This window comes from Neofelis nebulosa, chromosome 12, assembly GCF_028018385.1.
Source record: "Neofelis nebulosa isolate mNeoNeb1 chromosome 12, mNeoNeb1.pri, whole genome shotgun sequence".
NCBI classification, from domain to species: domain Eukaryota; kingdom Metazoa; phylum Chordata; class Mammalia; order Carnivora; family Felidae; genus Neofelis; species Neofelis nebulosa.
This window is the reverse complement of record NC_080793.1, coordinates 13957362-13975221: the sequence shown is the minus strand read 5'-3', so window position 1 is coordinate 13975221 and position 17860 is coordinate 13957362. Positions and strand designations below refer to the sequence as shown.

At 54.3% G+C, this 17860-nt stretch overlaps 1 protein-coding gene across 4 annotated transcripts in view; it reads left to right on the top strand.

The window, feature by feature from the left end:
* Nucleotides 1-17860, top strand: part of DAB2IP (DAB2 interacting protein) — a 188226-nt gene that overhangs the window by 22154 nt on the left and 148212 nt on the right. The window contains exon 1 of one of the 4 annotated variants that reach the window (XM_058694281.1): nucleotides 48-165. The exons of 2 other annotated variants lie outside the window; for them this stretch is intronic. The gene's annotated coding sequence lies outside the window, so the exon portion shown is untranslated. Of the gene's footprint in view, nucleotides 1-47; nucleotides 166-9470; nucleotides 9595-17860 lie in introns of those variants that run through there. One more of the 4 variants, XM_058694282.1, reaches the window with a different exon arrangement.

Genomic DNA, 17860 nt, shown 5'->3' with positions numbered 1-17860 from the left:
CGGGCCCGCCGCCGGCTTGGCCCGCTCCGCCTGGCTGGCGCTAAGGAAACTTTCCTGCGGCCTCGCGACCCCGCGACCCCGCCGCCTCGTGACCCTGGCCCTGTGCGGCTCGGGCTCCGGAGCCTTTAGGATGGCAGCGCCCAGCGGCCCGGCCGGCGCGTAGAGGTAAGCGCTAGGGCCCCCGCGCCGGGATGAGGGGGGGACCCCGGGGCTTGCAAGGGTCCCAGAGGGGGTCCGAGAGGATCCGGGGGCCCTAATGGAAGGTATGGGGGGGGGGACCAGACTGAGAAGGGGGCTGCGACTTTGCTTTACTTAACCCTCTTCTACCCTACAGTCCTCCTGTGCCGCCCAAGGGTCTTTGCCAGGTGCGATGACCCTTTTAACTTCCCCGTGCGCCCGGCCTTGATCACTGGGTCCTGGGGAGAGAACCGCGGAGGGGGGGCGGGGGTGGGTAACAAGGTTGGCACCCCAGCTGGGGGCCTGCAGCCGGCGGCGCGTTGAGAGTGGGGGGTTTCCTCCAGCCTCCCAACCCCAGTGCTTCCAGTGGTCCCCCCAAACTTCAGACCCTCCTCAGCTCACCCTGGGGGTTGGTACTTGAACAGCCACTCCTCTCATCCCGGAGCCAGGCACCCCAGGGCACCCAAGTTTTAGGTGTTGTTTTGTTCCACCGGTAGCCACTCCTCACTGTTCAGGGGGCGGGGTCATTGAAGAGAGGTCTCTTTCTGGCTTCCTGGGCTGCCCTGAACGGTGAGCTAAGCCGGGTAGCAGCAGGGACCAAACCCGTCTAGGTTCCAGATCGCAGCCTAGTGGGAATGGTTGAGCTTTCTGGTTTCCAGATGCTCCATTCTTTTGAGCTGTCTGGCTTGAGTCATATGGGAGCTGAGCCCCTCTCCTCCTGCCCCCCTTCTGCTATTTAGGGGTGAAATCAATTTTGATTTGAATTTAATTTTAATTGAGGGTGGAGGAATAGGTAGCATATCACCTATGGGGATCATCTTCTCTAACATCATTTGCCCTCAGTGTCAAAAGCCAAACACCCTCCTGTGTTTTCCTGACCTCAGACAGTACAGCCAAGAGTTAAACACCAAACCAAACACTAGCTCTGAGGCCCAGAGAATTTGGGTGCAAACCCCAGCCATTCACTAGCTGTGTGTCCTTGGGAAGGCTCCTAACCTCTCTGAGCTCAAAGATCTCACCCCAGGGGGATGTGCTGAGACTTTAGGAAGGTAAGGCCTGGAAAGCACCTGGCTCGTAGGACAACAGCCTTGGGCTCCAATCTGTATCCTGGAGATTGGGCCCCCTTGCTGCCTGAGCCCCCCAGCCCCTATGTGCCTCAGTTTCCCCTCCTCTCAAAAGTTGGTGTGAACCAGCCTCTCTTAACCAGACCTTTCGGGAAAATTACACACATGCCCATATCCTCCAAGGCATACAATTTCAGTGTTTGTAGGGCTCAGATTTAAGACAGCCGCATCCGTTCCCCTCCTTACCGTAAACTGCTCAGAAGGCATCAGCTTTTCTACCTACCACTGACCTCTCCCCATCGCTTTTGGATTTGTGGAGGTAAGGGCTGTAAATATCAGAGCAGTGCAAATGCACGAATTAACCAGCATTACAGGGAGAGGGACTGACCTGTAGAACCCGGCTGAAAGTCACCTTCAAGAGCTCTAGGCCACCCTCTCTTCTTCCTTCCCTGGTGCTGTATCTCTACTTGGTGAACGTCTAGTCTTTTTAGCTGGGATCCTCTAGTGACAGTCCACTAGGCAGCTGGTTTCATGATTGGGCAACTCCAGTCTGTTAAAAATTTCTTCCTGTGTGGAGCGGAGATTTGTGTCCCTGTTACTTCTACTCACTGGTTCTGGTACAACCCTTCAGGCATCTCTTACTGGCTCAATTATTCACTGTGGTCCCCTGGTGCCTGCTGTTCTGTTCTTCCCTTAGGCATTGAGCACACTGAGCTGAGTTTGGCAATGATTGTAGCACCGTTTAGTGAGTGTTTATGATACGCTAGGTCCTGTGCTGAGGGCTTTACACGTATTATTTCCTTGGGACATATCATTACCCTCAGGACAACACCTTGAGGCTGATTCCTTTTCTTAAATTTTTAAAAAATGTTTTTATTTTGGGCGCCTGGGTGGCGCAGTCGGTTAAGCGTCCGACTTCAGCCAGGTCACGATCTCGCGGTCCGTGGGTTCGAGCCCCGCGTCGGGCTCTGGGCTGATGGCTCGGAGCCTGGAGCCTGTTTCCGATTCTGTGTCTCCCTCTCTCTCTGCCCTTCCCCCGTTCATGCTCTGTCTCTCTCTGTCCCAAAAATAAATAAAAAATGTTAAAAAAAAATGTTTTTATTTTATTTTTGACACCGAGAGAGACAGAGCATGAGCAGGGGAGGGGCAGAGAGAGAGGGAGACACAGAATCTGAAGCAGGCTCCGGGCTTCGAGCTGTTAGCCCAGAGCCCGACGCGGGGCTCCAACTCACATGAGATCATGACCTGAGCCAAAATCGGAGGCTCAACCAGACTGAGCCACCCAGGCGCCCCAGGCTGGTTTCTTTTCTTATCCTCATTTCGCATGTGAAGAAACAGGTTCAGAGAGGTCTCGAGATTTACCCAAGGTCAGACAACCCCTAAGGAGCCGAGCTGCATCCCAAACCCAGCATCTGCCTTTAGAGCCCTCGCTTCTAATCGTTATTTTCGTCCTGTGCTGGCCCATGTCGTGCGTGCCCATGAGTGTGTATACATGTGTGCATTCACCCAGGTCTCTGGTGTGTGCTTTATCACAACCACCTGGGGCACCTATTAAAATGCAGATTTCTCATCTCCACACCTAGGGAGTAGAGGCATGTGTACTTTTAAAAACTCCCTGGGTATGGGGGTGCCTGGGTGGTTCAGTCAGTTAAGCATCTGACGTTTGATTTTGGCTCAGGTCATGATCTCAGGGTTTGTGAGATCAAGCCCCTCATCAGTCTCAGCTCAGTGTGGAGCCTGCTTGGGATTCTCTCCCTCTCTCTCTCTCTCTGTCCCCCTCCCCCACACACATACTTGCACACACGGTCTCTCTTCTCTCTCAAAATAAATAAATAAACATTCCGAAAAATAACAAATAAGAACACTCCAGGGCCCTTCTCATGCACAGTACAGTCTGGGAACCGTAGCTCTAAGGTGCACTCAGGAAGAGAGTGTGGGAGATGGGTTCCAAGCAATCTAAGTCCAAGCCTTGGCTCCACTCTCTTTGGCTGGTTAGTTTCCCTTTCTGGGGCTTTCTCTCCATTGAAAAACAGACAGGATGTTATACCCACTGGTGGGCTGATTGCTTTCTGTGGAAGTCTCCTGGGTGGCTGTCAGGCATTCTGGGGAGGCCCCTGGAGGACAGAGCTGAGCCTCTCCTGCCACGTCTGGATGTGCATGGCAGCAAGCCTGTGGTTCCCAGGAGGCCCTGCGCCCCCCACCTCCCTCCCCTCAAAGCCTGTGACCTCTGCTTTCTAGAAAGATCAGTGTACCTTGGGTGAGGAACTTGTGCTCAGATTTCTCAGCTGGGACGGTGAGGACCCAGGAGAAGGGAGCAGGACCCCCCCTCCCCTCTCCTTCCTCCTCTGTGGCCCCACGATGACCTCTGTCCTCCCAGACAAGGGACTTCCTGGGGAGGGGAGCGGGTGTGCCTGCCTTGTGCGCATCGATGCTGTAAACCCAGTGGACACCCACCCCTTCCCCTGGAGGGCTGTTTTGCTGGCCCCTGGGCAGCTCTGGGGGAAATGTCTGACTTCAGGCTGGCTGGGCTGGGCTGGCTTCCAGGAGCAGTGAAGGTAAAGGAATCGCTTGCCTGGGCCTCAGCAGGATCCCAGTCCTGACCTCCTAGCTCTGCTCTACACAGAACACTTGGTCTACCTTTATTCTGTTTGATCCTGCTGAAAGCACAGAGTTATTAAACACCCATTTTTTTTTTTAACGTTTATTTATTATTGAGAGACAGAGAGACACAGAAGGTGAGCAAGGGAGGGGCAGACAGTGTCTCTGTTTTTAATTTTTTTTAATGTTTATTTATTTTTGAGACAGAGAGAGACAGAGCATGAGCAGGGGAGGGGTAGGGAGAGAGGGAGATAAATCCGGAGCAGGCTCCAGGCTCCGAGCTGTCAGCACAGAGCCCGACGCGGGGCTCGAACTCACAAACTGCGAGATCACGACCCAAGCCGAAGTCGGTCGCTTAACCAACTGAGCCACCCAGGCGCCCCATTAAACACCCATTTTACGGAAGAGGTCACTGGAGTCCAGGAAGCTGCTGTGACATGTCCGAAGCTCTAATGTCTGCGTGCATGGGAAAGATGGGAAGGTCAGAACTTGAACCCAGGTCCCTTGACCATAAGCACTGGGCTTTTTTTTTTTTTTTTTTTTTCTGTACTGTATCCAATACCCTGTGTTCTACCGCCCCACCTGGTCATGGCTTTGGTGCCAGACCCTCCTGGAAGCCTGAAGACCTGGGTTCTGGCTGGACCACCACTGGGCTGCGTGACCCTGGGCAGGGCCAGTCATCTCTCACGGTTGATTTTCGTTTCCTTGTTTGCAAAGGTGGGGGCGTTTAGTTAGATCTCTGACGTTCCTTTCAACCCCCGCATTCACAGGTTACACTCTGTTTTCTGCATTTCTGGAGAGGGGGTTCCGTGACGGGCGCAGGGCACGGATGAGTTGTTGGGTTGGGTTGGAGGGCGATGCGCAGCCCTGGCTTGGTGCGAAACCAGTCAGCAAGGCTTTGTGGGCTCAGCGTCCAGGGGACTCAGGGAGCCGAGGGCTGCAGGTACAGGCAGCGGGAGGGAGCCCAGGGCAGGGCCAGCTTGCTCACCTCTGGAATTAGTAGTCTGCGCTCTGAACACTGCAGGGGGGGTGATGGGGGGGTTGGCCGGGGTTGTGGGAGGGAGCCGAGGGAGCAGCGGAGGGGCTCTGAGACCAACCCAGCTCCAACCCAGCCGAGCCCCCTCTCTGCCCACAACAACCTTGGCGGAGAGGCCCCGAGTGTCTGTAGTAGTCCCTGTCTCCCTCCCGAGCCACCACATGCCTCTCCGCTGCACATCCCCAGCATTCCTTGAGGCCGGCCCCTCCCAGCTGGGGTCTGTGCCAGCTGGGCTATAGCCTCTCCCTGGAGCAGAGCAGCTGGCTGAGGGGATCCAGTTCCCTGGGTCTCGTTAACCGCAGCCTCCACCAGCCTCCTGCCCTCTGCTTCCTTCCATCCAGCCCCTTCTTCCCTCCCCGGGGGCGGCTCCCTGTTACCCACCTTCCGGATCGAACCCGCGATCCACGCCATTCTCCCTCTGCTGTTATCCTGTCTTCCCTCTGCTCTTCAGGACGCCTGTTTCCTGGTCTCTGCCTGTGACTCCTGGATGCCCTTCTCTCTCGGCCACTGCTTCACTGCCCAGATTCTTCCTGCCCCTCTGGGTCTGGCACAAATGTCACCTCCACTTGGTCTCATCCTTCCACGAAGGGTGAACCGTCCCCTGTGCGGTCCTGGCTTGTAGCTCCTATCAACTGCCTCCTTTACACTTCGCCGTCAGCTTGCCCGTCGCCCAGGATGGGCTCTGAGCTTCTTGAGGGCAAGGCCTGGGCCTTACTTTTCATCTCTGTGCCCACGGAGCGGGCGGAACCCGGACGGGGCCTTCTTTGGGCTAGTAAATGCTCATAAAGCCTTGTAGGGTTGGACTGGTTGTCACTGGGCTTGGCTTTTCTGTTCCTGGCTCAGAGCATTTTGCCGGCACCCTGCTTCCCAGGGCAAACAGCCGGGGGGGCCTGTCATTGTGTGTTCTGTACCAGCCTGCCTGTAGCCGAGGGACGAACAGAAATGCCTTTGGTTTGTGGCAAGACTTCCCTGCCTCCTTTGGATTGGTCTTGATCTGCTTTTTTATTCTGTTTTGTGGCATCAAAGACAGAGAAGCCTGGAAGAGGGTCTGAAAAGGGTGTATCAGTCCACCCCCCACCCCACCCCCCGCCGCAGGCTGAACTTCAGCGCTTCAGGTCTCCAATGCGCACCAACACGCATCACCAAGATGCCTCTGACTCGGTAGAATTCCTAAGAGTTTGCAAAGTACTTAGGAAGAGTCTGTGGGCTCATCGGGATTGTGCTGGGGGCTTTCAGACATAAGCAGAGGCACCCAGGGGGTCACGTGACTCTTCTAGGGATGTACAGCTATTTGCTGGCAGAACCTCCAGTGAAACTGTCTGTCCCTGAGTTCAGCGGTGGGGGAGGTTTGCGAATCCAGGGGGTTTGAAGGCTCCCCATTCAGAACAAGGCTTTTTTTCTTTGCAACTCTTGTGTTAGGGTCATTTTCTCTGCTGGCGTCCTTTGATGAGAGCGAACTTAGGTAGTAGGTAGTGGCCGAGGTGGGATCTGGGAGAACAAACAATGTCCTGATGAACTGAGCCAACACCCACACAGGTGGACCAGTGACGGGTTCGAGCTCTATCCTGAGGTAGGAAGCTCCTGTCTCCCTGTAGGTCACAGTGGCTGATAACCTATTAAAGACCCATCTTGGGGGCGCCTGGGTGGTTCAGGCTGTTCAGCCTCAGACTTTGGCTCGGGTCATGATCTCACGGTTGCTGAGTTTGCGCCCCGATCGGGCTCGCTGCTGACAGCGTGGAGTCTGCTTGGGCTCTTCCCCTCTCTCTCTGCCCCTCCCCTCCTCAAAAAATAAATAAACTTAAAAAAAAAAAAAAAAAAAAAAGACCCATCTTGGAGTGAGGTCCGAGGGATGCTAGGGGTGCTGGAGGGAAAGGAGCAAGACTGGTAACGGTCGGGTTTTACGTTCAGAAGCTGCCCAAGCCCCTTGCTCAGAAGCTGGCAGGGGCCTCAAAGCCCGGTGGCCTCCCGTGATGTCTTTGTTACTAAACATCCTACTCTCTTGCCCTTGATTGGTTTACCCGCCTCCACCCCTGCCTCTGCCCCTAGACTGAGCATCCTAGCACGGGTCCCTCAAGGCTGACCCCTCTGGGTGACCCTGTCTGGCTGTCACCGGCTGGAGAACATGTGACAACTGAGTCCACCAGGAAATGGCTGTTTGACAGGGACAGCGAGGACCCAGCCAGACATAATGGAAGCCGGCCCTGGCTGGAGCAGGGATCTCGGAGCCTTTCCCGGCAGAGGGAAAGCCATCAAAGCTGGCACTGCTTCCGGGAGGAGACAATTCCCAAAAGGCTCTGCCAAACCCCCTGATAGGGATCTGCAGGGTGTGTGAGGGATTTGTTTTTCGGCCAGGATGTGGGGAGTTAAAAATAGACATCCTAAGCCCTTGGGATCGTGTCACACTTGAGGCTGTGCAGAGCCCTTTGGCTCCATTATCTCACTCGAGTGGCTCGGCAGCCGTTGACGTAAGTAGAGGTCACACTGCCCGCGTTGTAAATGGGCACGTGGAGGCATGGGCCCAATTACTCGCTGGAGCCCGTACCCAAAATGTGGTGACGGAAGCCAGGTCTGTTCCCTCCGTCTGCGTTCTTTATTCGGAAGGAGCCCGATTGAAGTCTAAAAGTCAGCAGGCTGTCCAAGAGGGCAAGGGGGTGGTCAAAACAATAGAGGCAGATTATTAAGGAAAATGGCAAGGGCAGTGAGGAGACAAGGACAGATCACGGCCCCAGCGGGCAAAGGCTCCAGAGGGGGCTAGAGAATCGGAGAGTGTAAGTGGCTGGAGAGGGTGTGGGGGCGGGGTGAGGTGGGGCCGTGATGGGAGTGAAAAAGTCCCCTTGGGACCTCACATCGAACACCTTGAATGGCATAGTAAGGAGGGTGAACAGGATGCTGCAGGCAACAGGGAGCCACTGAGGTTTCAAGAGCACAGCAGTCACCCGCTTTATCAACAGTGCAGTGCGACGGTGTGCTCCCTGGCTTTGCTACAGGTGTCATTCTATGGTGTTTGGTAGAGCACATTTCTTAGAAAAGCCTGGGGAGACCCCCTGTCTGTCCCCACCTCTCCTGGAACCCAGCACCGCAGAAGAGAGAGGCTCTCTTTGCCGCTGCCTCTGGGTTCTGCTAGGAGCCAGCTCTGGGGCAGAGTCTGTATCTGGGTTTCTTGGCTTTTCCTGGTTTGTATCCAGGTTCTTCTGACTGTCTGCACCCTGGGGAGTGACGAGGGGGAGACGGTGGCCGAAGTTCTGGGAGAAGGCTCTTCTCCTCTCCTGGCCTGATTCACTGGAATTTTGTACAGTTTACTCTGGTGCCTGCAGCTCTGTGTTCCTGGCCCCTGACAAGCTCTGACTACCACGATTGGTTTTCCTCTCCTCCCAGCCCCACCCCTCAGTTCGGACCCCCCCACCCACACCCCCTAGTCAGGCCCAGCTTCTCCTGGCAGCCTGTGCCATTCGCTCCAGCAGCCCTGGCCTCTCCTTTCATGCATCGTAGTGCCCTCTAACCTGTACCTTCTTTAGCGCTTTGCTCCTTCCCCAGCTGGGCCAGAGGCCCCTGGTGGGCAGGACAGGAGTTAAACCAAATCTGAGCTGAACAGACCAATGGAAACCTGAAATCTGCCCATTTTAGGGTTGGGCAGACAGAGGCCTGCGTTCGCTTTAAAGAAGCTCATGGCAGGGGAGCCTGGGTGGCTCAGTTGGTTAAGCGTCCGGCTTCGCCTCAGGTCATGGTCTCCCGGGTTCGTGAGTTGGAGCCCCCCGATCGGGCTCTGTGCTCACAGCTCAGAGCCTGGAGCCTGCTTCGGATTCTGTGTCTCTTTCTCTCTCTGCCCCTCCCCTGCCCATGCTCTGTCTCTCTCTCAAAAATAAATAAGCATTAAAAAAAAAATTAAAAACAAAAAAGAAGTTCATGGCAGAGCTGTGACTGGAACCCAGATCTCCTGCCCCTCCTGGTCTTTGGAGGCAACACCCCCCTGCTTTTCGGAGCCACTCTGAGTTTTCAGCTCCAAGAGCAGGGATTCCCAGCTCAGCGTGAATCCCAGTTTCGCAGCCTTGGCTCCTCTTGGGGCTGAGAGGCAGTGATGCGAAGCCCGCGGGTTCCCAGAGAGGGCTCTTGGCGTTGGCGTTGGCTTAGTCACAGGGATGAGATCACCACTCACCTCTGGATGGGGGAGGATGCCAAGGTTTGGGAACTTTCACTCTGAGCCACTTGTCGAGTGTATGTGTGTGTGTGTGTGTGTGTGCGCGCGCACGTGTGTGTAAGAAAAACAAACCTGTTGGTTGGGACTTTGTACTTGGCCTGTGAATTGCAGAGATGGGAAAGCTGCTGGGCCCTGAGAGCTCCTGGGCTGGGCCGTTTCACATTCCCAAGAGAGTAGCTCTGTGTCAAGAAAGAGCTTGAACCAGGAGCCAGAAGCTCGTGTCAGTGTTTGTTCTTTGCAAGGTGCAGGACCTGTCTGGGCTGTAAAATAATAATTCCTAGCAGCCCACACTGTCTGAGTGCTCCCCTGGGCCAGGCACTGGGCTCAGGACTTTCCGATATTAGCACATCTGGTGCTCACAACAGACTTATGGGGTCCTATTATTATTTCCATTTTGCAGATGAGGAAACTGAGGCCCAGAGAGGAGGAGTTACTAAGGTCACCTAGCAGGGAAGGGGGAGAACTAGAGTTTGAATGAAAGTCTTTTCTACCCCACACTGTGCTTCCCACCCTCCAGCTGCCACGTAAGTATAAATACAGAGAAATTGGGTGCGATTAAGCTGGTGAGGAGCAGGAAGGGGGTGACTGTGGAGTCCTTTTCTAGTCTGACGTCACCCCCCATGTTTCCCCTCTAACAGTGGCCTTGAGCAGCCAGAGAGGGAGCAGAGGAGAGCAGGTATGGCTGTATCCAGGCTCCATGAGGGAAGGGCACATTAAAAGCCATGCTCTCACAGATACCCAGTAGTGGGCCTGCTTCTCTCTGGCCCCTGTAGCTCTTGGCTTTTTTTGATGTCGATGTTAATTCCTTTCCCCTCCTCCCCCCATTTCCCTTTGAGTGGAGTGACCAATTGGGTGTTGATTCAGATTTGGAAGCGGGGTCTGTTGCTGGAGGCTGAGTCCTGGACTCGGGGTGGGAGATGGGGGAAGAAGCCAGCGGCCTGTTCCCGCCCCAGAAGGGCCTAGCACTGCAGAGAGGCCAAGGGTGGGGGGTGGCCTGGGGCCCACGAAACTGGAGTCCTGGCTGGTTCGCCTAGCAGCCGTGGGACACGGACAAAGTTACCTCACTTCTCAGATCCTCAGTATTCTCATCTGTAAATTGGGCATAACAGCAATACCTATCTTCTAGGGCTGTTGTTGGGTTAAAATTAGGCACCGAGCCAAGAGCACAGCTCAGTGTCTACACATCATACACAATAAATGCTAGTGTTCTGTTATTACTTTCCATTCTTGGCACTGTTGTTAATGAGGGCCTTCTCAGTCTGCTTCACATTGGTCTTGGAATACTCCGGCCTGTGCTCCTTTCCAGAACTTTCTGCGTCTGGTGAAGGCAGTTCTGGGCATATAGAAATCGGAATTAAAGAGACTATATGAATGGCTCGTTTATTTGTCTTGTAAAGACACACAGCGACTCAAATTGCCCGAACAAAAAGGTTTTCGAATATGGGTTTTTAAGTGCGCTGCATTGATGAATAGAGACAGGGGATAATAGAGGAAAAGATTTCTTTAAGGTGCCTGAACTTTGTATTTCGCATTCACATTCCACTAGAGCTCGTTTCTGCTGTTGAAATCACTGGGATGAGGCTTTGTTGAAATAGATCTGCCGGGTGAAGGTGAGGAGGACTCAAACCGGTGGTAGTTTCTGCTTCTCCCTCTCTCCTGAGAACCTCTGGGGTCCAGTCTTAGGGAGAAAGCGTGCCTCGTCTTTGGAGAGGCCACAGGTGGGTGTATGGGAAGGGCGAGCAGTCAGGGAGGCTTCCTGGAGGAAGGGAGGCTGGAGGGACCCCCCCGGGAGGACAGCTGCCCAGGCTTCTGCAAATAGGATTGTAAAACCCCTTCTCCCAAGCCTCCCTGCTTCTCTGTGGCGGCCCCGGCAGCCAGGACAGACCAGGCTAGGCAGGACACTTGGGCAGGAGGGAAGTGGCCAATCCTGCCTCGGTTTCCCCGTTTAGACCTGAACATCCCTTTCTTTGGGGCATGCCTTTGGAGAGGGAGCGGAGGCCTGCGGATGAAGATGCGGCTTTGAAATCAGACCCGAGTGTGGCGTGTCCACGGTGTGCTCTGCGACGAGTCATTTCCCTGCCTGCACCTCAGTTTTCTCAACTGTCAAATGAGGATAATAGTGACACCTACGTCACTGCGTTGTTTTGAGGCGTAAGTGAGGTAATGCGTGTAAAGTGCTTATCACAGAGCTGGCACGGGGCGAGGGCCTGTCATTATGAGCCGCTGCCGGCCCGCTGTTGTTTTCAGCTCGGGACACACCTCTCCGCCCCCACCTCTCCCCTCCGCCAGAGCTCCTGTTGTTGACATCCTCCTCACCAGCTAGTGCAGGGATTTTAAGTATTTATATCCTTGCTGGAATTTCTCTTTGCATTGTCTAGTTAATTACCTGATTGAATCAAGGGAAACAATTTCACTTCCTTTCCCGCACAAGGGCAGGAAGTGGTCTGGTGCCTTCTTTACTGCGATGGAGATGATTATCGAAATATTTGATGATCATGATGCCTCCCTCCCTTGAGCGGTCTGCTCCCCCCTCAGGACGGCTCCACAGGCCCCATAAATCAAGCAGCAGCCACGTGCTTGGGAAACATAAATCTTGTGGAGGATGTTGATGGGTTCGGCCACACGTTTCTATCGGTGCCAACTTGTGTTTTGGCACCTTCTTGCCCGTTCCCGGAGGGACGGTTGCAAAAACTCCCTTTAAATATCTAGAACTAATGACCTCTGTATATAGTTGGGGTGTTCTGGCCGGTGAAGTATAGATCAAAAACCCGGGCATCGGGACAAAGCTTCAACATGGCAGGGAATAATTGGCTCTTCTCCACACCTCGATGCTGTTGGCGGCATTGGGTTCTGCCCTGTCCCTCACAGTGCAGTGCTTAGGGGCACGAGTTCTGTAATTGATATGCTGGAGGCTTCCAATCCCTGCCCACTACTCAGGAGCTACGGGAATTGGGGGAGCCACTTGACCGGTCCTTGCCTCTGAAAGGAGAGAGAGATACACTAGAACCTGCTTCACAGGAGCGTTGTGAGAATTGCACTTCACACTGTACCTACACACGGTAACTACTCAATGAGCAAGCCATTATTTGCTCAAGGACCTCAAAAAACCCTTGCTGTGTTCCTTATCCCAAGACCCTTCCCACCTCGCCTTTCCAGCCTTCCCTCCTTCTCTCCAGATAACAGTTAAGGCAAATCGTTGGACCCAGCAAGCCCAGGGATCTCCCCCCCCACCCCCCCCTGCCCACCCCACCCCCAGGCTCCTGCTTGGGCAGTCTCCTCAGCGTGGGATGTCCCTTCCTTGTCTCTGCCCCTCCTTTCTCCTTTAGAATTTATCTTAAGCTCTACGCGTCCGTGAATTTTTCCTATAGCCCCCTGACCGGTTCCCTTTAAATGCCTTATTACACGCACCTTAGGTCTGCAGCCACTGTTGGCCCTACTGCGTTCCATGGACTATCAGTCTGGGGAGGTACTTAGCAGAAAAAGAGTTTTGGAAAAGGCTGCATGCTTTATGAGCAATCGTACGGTACCAATTCACGTTAGCAATTTTGAAGGCTCTGAGAAGGTCTGCAGCGAAGAAACTAGCCAAACTTTGTTTTTACCCCAGGACTCTCCAAACCTCTAACCATAGGTATTTTTCTTCTTCGAGTACCTGTTGACAAGGCTTTGTCTTGGGGCTGCGGTGCTGTAGACATCCGTGTGATAGTTTGGTGCTGTTTCCCCATTTTGCAATCAAGGAAACCAAGTAACAGGCCTCAGAAACACCTGCATGCCCCTACCTTCCGGATCAATTGATAGGTCCTTTATGTGGGTATCCGGGGCCAGGTGGCAAGGAGAGGCTGTTGGTGTCAGCCAAGGACTTGCTGTCACAAAGCTTCTGCCCTTGTTGAGGCATCGGATGAGACGAACGTGTGGCACACAGAGAGATTAACTGCGAGTCATGTATCCCTGGGCCTGTGTGTAACGGGAGCTCTGGCCTCGCCCGCGTCCCTGCTCAAGGAAGAACATGAGAGTCAAATGTCTGCTGTGAACATTGCACTGTCCCCAGGGCCCGGGACCCTGGAACTCACCCACCCACCTCCCATCCTGAGCCCCGTGGATTTCTGAAACGCTGGTTGGGTCCTCCTGCAGGAGCGCAGCCGAGGAAGTGGAGAGAAGGCAGAAGGGAAGAGAATAGCCTTCTGTTTATCAGTGCACTGTCTCCCCTTCCTTTCTGGGGGAAAATGCTCTCTTTTTTATTCCTCTTTTATTATCTGAAATTCTCTGGGGAGCAATTACCTGACGGTGGGAATTATCTGCTCTTTTTATTCTAACGCCTGTCTGCCTGAGCTCCTTCTTGGAGTAATTGATTTTGGTAATTCAGAGCTGTTGAGTGTTGTTTTGGGGGAGGGTGCTGGTGCAGAGGCAGGGGGATGCCCACAAAGGCATTTTCAGAGGCACTGGTGGCCAGTGGCTGCTGGTGAGGGTGAGGGTGGGCGTGGGGGGTGGGGCAGTGCCTGCAGATAATGTATTTCTTACCTTTAAATTTGCCCCCTCTTGCATTGAAGATGCCTGGCTTGCACAGAGCTCATCTGACTGTGGCGGCTGGGGCAGGTTTATTGCAGGAAAATGAGGAGCCGAAGGGCAGGTGTCAGGTCTAATGGGTTTGGTCACTGCTCACCACAAGCAGTTCAGCGCTGGGCATTGGCCCCGACCTGACCCTGACCTTGGCCCTCACTCTCTGGCCTCCTGGAGGGCGAGAGAGGCTGCAGCGACTCCCAGGAGAGCCTTTAGGGAGGGCAGCTGCTGTGAATCGGCCTGACCTTCCCCCTGGGCGGACAGAGGTGCTGGCTCTGGAGTGCCCGAGGGACGGCAGGAAGGGAGGGCCTCGGCGTGGTGGGGAGTGCCGATGACATGGGAGTTTTACTGCTCAGTGGATGGGAGGCAGTATGAGGGACTTCCTGCCAGAAACGGTCCCCCTGCAAATGCCCAGAGAAGAACTGGTTTCAAATGAGTGAATGGTCTGGACGTGGGAGGAAAAGCTCGGACTGGAAGGTTCCTCGGATCCCTCTCATCCGGGGCCTGTATGGAGGAGGCAGCCCGGTGCCAGGGCTTTGGCGGAGGAGGGGGAGGCGGTCTCTCTTCTCCAGACCAGGGGCGGTGGTCATAACCACCACCCTCCCTGTGGGAGGTCTGGATCATGCACTCCCTTCCCTGATGTTCAGCCTGGCTGCCACGTGGCCTTTCCACCCCCATTCTGCTGACAAGGAAGTCAAGGCCCAGGGTGATCTGTTCAAGTTCCCACAGTGAGTCAGGAGCAGGGCAAGGCCTCACACCATTCTCCTGACTCCCAGACCAGGACCTCTGGGGGCAGTAGTGGAGGGTGGGGGCAACCAGGGAGAGGGGGGCGGTGATCTCTCTGGTTCCGCCACGGCTCTGAGCTGGAGTCAGTTCTAGGCCTGGTTTCTTGGGTCCGGCTATCCACCTGCTGCACTGGGGAGCTCCTGAATGACAGGTCTCTCTGTCACCTTGGGGTCACCCCTCAGGGCCCAGCTCCGGGCTTACACAGGGATCAGGGGTTCCTTTCAGGTCCAGGAAACAAAGCCCCCCCCCCGCCACCCCAAACTGGCCAAAGTTAGAGGGATTTTATGAACTCACGTATATAAAGAACTCAAGGAAGCCCAATGAATCCTAACTAAATGAATTAGTTAGGATGTCCTCCTATCTGTCTCACTCCTCCCGCTTCCCCCAGTTCTAAGCTCTATTTCTCCACTGAATTAGAGTGGGGAGGGGGGATCCTCAGGGAAAATTGGGGTGCCAGCCCTGGCAGAAGGGGGAGCAGAAACACACAAAAACAGCAAAAGAGCCATAATAACAATGCACGTGCCATGCGTGGTTAGTAAATTCAATGGATTTTTGTAGACATTTTTTTTTTTCCCCCAGAGAAGGAATGTTCATTGGAGACACAATATCCACGTGGTATTCATATCACTTCCTATAAGCGAAACAAAGCAAACCCTGGGCATTGAGAGGATCTGAAGCCACATCGTGGCCCGGCAGAAGAGAGTGCTGTAATCAGTTAGCGAGGCGCGCCTAGGCCCTGGTTGGTGGTGGGGGTGGCGGGGGCTGGTGTGCTGTGTGGCCTGTTTGCCATCCCTAGTCTGGTCTGAGTTTTCGTGTTGTGCAAATGCTTTCAAGGATTGAAAACAATTGGGTTGAACATAAACAATTTTGAATGATTCCCCCAAACTTTAAAAGGTCAAATTCATGTGCTTGGAAGCCCTTTCTGGCCAGATACAATATTACCCTATAGAACCTACGGATAAATTACAATGTGATTGGGCATGATGAAGGAGCGATTGTTGGAAGGTGTGGCTTCTGGCGCTGTGAGGCTCCAGGGAGGCCTTCTTGTCCTTGGACTGTGCCAACAGTGAGCTCTGTGGCTTCTGCCTGGAGACACATATTTATTGAGTGCTTACCATGTGCCAGACACTGTTTCAGTGCAGGTTGAGAACTGCCATATGATTTGGGGACCTCCTATCAAACCACCTCTGGTGCCTGAAATTCCACCATTAGTGGTTGATTCCTTTGGGTTACACATTGTACTTTTCAGTTTAGGCGTTTGGTGCTAAGGAGATACCGAATGGGGATCTCATTATCTCTGAGCCCTCCCTGGGTTATTATTTGGAAATGTGGAAAAAGAGGAGTTAAACAGGGGCCGGGATACAACATAGGGCTGGGGGCGGAAGTCAAGGTTTGCACGTTGTACATCATTGTGCCTACCCCACCCTGAGTGCTAAACTTAGCCACAGTCAAAAATTTTAGTCATCAAATCACTTTTAGCGGCCATTGTTTTCCAAGTTTGGATCCTAAAGGCAGAACAAGAACTAAAGGTCCTTCCCGCCTCTGGCCCCCTGCTGCAGCCTTCCAGATCCTTCCGCTCAGAAGGGCGGCTCCTATTCCAGCCGTCTGGGCCAGCTGCTGGAGGAAGTTGCTCGAGTCGCCCTCTCACTCTTCCCAGCTAGAACAGTTGTCTGCTTCTACCTGGTCACCTTTTGGCCTCTAGGAACCCCTTCCCCATGAAAATACCCCCCACTGACTGGTCAGCAAATACTGACCTCCCCCCTACCCCATATAGTGGTTCAAAGGATGTGTGGGCTCTGGAGTCCAGCTGGGCTCAAGACTAGGCTCAACCAGCCGGGTGACTGAGCCGCTCTTTGCTGACTTTCCCGTCGGTAAAATGGGATGGCAGTGCTGGCTCCAAGGGTTTTTGGAGGCGTCGGCGAGGTCGATGATGCATGTCAGGTCCCAAGTTCAAGGCCTGGCATGTAAAAGGAACTCAGTACATGGGATCTTTGATTGTAATCTCACTATCGCTCAGGGCTTTGGCCAGCCTTCCCAGGGCTGGACGGGGTTTCCAGCCACCTGACTCTTGCCTTCCCGGACACCACACCCTCCGGGCCCCTGACTGATGCCCTCTGATCCCACCTGGGTGTCCTCCTCTTTTTACCTGCTAGCTCTCATCTGGGAGCTCCGTTCACCCCGGAGCGTCAATGACTGCTGAACCTGGACTATTCCCATTCTGGATTGTAAATCTCTTATAATCCTCTTTCCTGAGTTCCAGATGGAGAAGTGATTTTCACCAGATGCTCTAAAGGCACATCAGCCATCCAACAGGGAAGTCTTTTTCTTCCCGCTAAAACCACTTCCTCCTGCCCTAACCACCCCTCCACCTCCCGACTTCCCTCTTTCTCAGGTGAGGCTGCACTGGCCAGCTCCGGGGCCAGGGAATCCCGGCCTGGTGGTTTCCCTCCCTTCCCTCCTTCCTCCTTTGTGCCAGACTACCAGGTCCCCTTGGCGCTGGCTCCTGTCTCCATCACCGCCCCATTGTCTACTGGGAATAACCAGCCTGTCTTGTGGCCTGCTTCCCGACCCCCCTCCACTCTGCCTCCAGGGGAGTTTTCTAACCCCTGGTCTGACCAGTCCCCCCTCTTCTCAGGGATCTTGAGAGCCTCCCTGTTTTCCCCACGATCTAGTCCAGACTTCTGAGGTCAAGTTTTAGAGACCTCCAAACTCTGGTAGGAGCCTCTGTGTCCACAGCGTCTTTCTTTGCACTCAGCCAGCCGAATACTCCATGGTCACCCACCTGCCCTGTTGCCATGACTTTGTTCTCAAGGTCTCCCTGCCTGGAATGCTGTCCCTCAGCCCTGTGCCTACCTGTCGAGATCCTGTCCTTGTCTAATCAGCTTCACCAAGCCAGAAAGGGGCGCAGGGCCCCATGTGGTCCAGCCCCCTGCCTCCCACCAGGAGAGCATGGCTATTTGCGCTTCTTACGCTCCCCTTGGCCCCTGGGGAACGTCCCTTTCATAGATTCCATAGTATTTGCAGCTTGATTGATTGGGGCACAGCCTGGAAATCTCTGGGGTCTACAAGAGAAGGGTCTGGTCTGGCTAGGAGGACCACCTGTCCAGAGGCAGTGGGTGCCTATGGAAATGCAGGGCTCGAAAGGGCCAGAATGGGGACCCCCCCCCCCCCCGCCCCAAGTATCTGGCACAGAGCCAGCTGTCCTTCCTACGATCCAGGATCTGGAAGTTCACCGGAGTCTGCTAGCTGCCTAGGGCCTAGTGACTGCGAGCCCTACCCTGGCTTGTGCCACGGGCCTCTGCTTCCTCAGCTCTCTGTTGGGAGGGAACATTTCTACTTCCCAGGGCCAGGGCTGCTGGGGGATTGAGCAATGGTGTGGGTGAAAGAAAAACAGAGGTGGGCAAACTAATAATTAACAGATGTCAATTGTTAATAGCTTAAAAATACCAC